Here is a 1,585-nt window from a genome sequence, read left to right as displayed (position 1 = left end):
GAGGAAAATTTACTGAATCCTGAGGAAGGAAGGATTCTCTGCAGAGCTTCAAGTACTCTTCTGACAACCTCATCCTGCAGGAGCTCGGGCAGGGAGCTGGGCCCCTTCCTATTGTGAAAACTGGGTCTGGAGAACTGAAAATGAACATAACAACAGGAGTCCCCAGACTGCAGCAGTGCTGTAAAGCTGTAATAAAAAACCCAACCATGTTAGTCTTAATAAATCTGACTGGCACAGATGGTTGTCTGGGAATTGGGATTTTAGAAACAGTAGGAATGACTCAAAGCCCAGAGAACTTGAAGTCTGGAAGTGTTTGAGGCAAAGTTTTCCCTCGGCCCACAGTTCCAATCTCAATTTTGCCCAAGTTTGCAGGTGTTTAGATTCACATGTATTGCAAAGGATTTGGCTAACTCTCTCTCACCTTCATGAGAATTTCAATTTCACTGGATCAGCTTTCAGGGAGGACAGAGAAAGGACTGCGTGTGCTGGTGCAACTAGCTGAAGAGCTGCATGATTTATTTTTTGTAAATAACTTGAAATCATTATTAATCCAAGCATCTCCAAGGACTTCCCAAGCAGCAGTGAAGTTAATGCTACCTGCTCTTCTCTCTGGTCCACCTCCCTAGTGCAATACATTCAATAATCACATACCAACACATTAGCACATCTGAACAAGATTCCCAACAGCTGCAGGGCCAAATTATATTTTGGGTGATCTAAGCTGATGCCTCAGAGTTCAGCTCCTGCCATGACATGAAGAGATTAATATCTCAGCTTTCATACCTGCTTTTAGCTCTTGTACTGCTCTATGAGAACAAATTGAATGCAATCGTATCTGCTTGCATGCACAGAGGACGCCCGTTTTCCCTGCACCGAGGTGATGCTCACCAATGCAGAGCTCTTGTAGGACCCCCGCTGGTAACCATGTGCCATCACAGCTCTCTTCAAGTAATTTGGGGAGCAGATTCTCTCCATCCTCCCATATAATCTTCTGCTTGGATGAGAAGTGGGATGCTCAGGCCATCGAAAGGAATGCAGCTGTAATCCAGCTACTGCATGGCGAGCAAGAGAGGATAAATACCACAGGGTCGCAGAAGGGTGATCTAAAATTGCCTTAAAGCTGTCCTGATCAGTCACGTAAACCACTGGGAAGGGGAATACTGCTCAGCAGTCAGCGCACGGCAGGCATCTTGCTAGGGCTTTCGCTCTGCTGTGTCAAACAGAGCACACCTGCAGCAGAGAATCTAGTTCAGCCTGTAACCCTGAAATTGAGAACTGTGTTACAGGGCACGTTGAGGCCACTGAAGTGGTATTAGCAAAGTTTCCTAAATACTCAAGAGGTAATTACTCTGTGTCCGAGGTGGCTCAATCAAATTCTGATCTATTACTCTAGTCAGCATCCTTTGTAATTATAAAGGGCGTAAATCTATTTTCACAAAAACAGTATACTGCATAAGACTGGGAAACATTCTTTCCACTGTTTGCAGTATTTCTCTCTCCACTACCTTTCAGAGTTCGTAAGGATTGAATGCATACCACAGTGTGGTGGGTTAACCCCGGCTGGACGCCAGGTGCCCACCAAAGC

The sequence above is a fragment of the Haliaeetus leucocephalus genome, unplaced genomic scaffold (genome assembly GCF_000737465.1).
Source record: "Haliaeetus leucocephalus isolate CR32 unplaced genomic scaffold, Haliaeetus_leucocephalus-4.0 Scaffold162, whole genome shotgun sequence".
NCBI lineage: Eukaryota > Metazoa > Chordata > Aves > Accipitriformes > Accipitridae > Haliaeetus > Haliaeetus leucocephalus.
The sequence above is the reverse complement of the archived record's forward strand: the minus strand, read 5'-3'. Positions refer to the sequence as shown.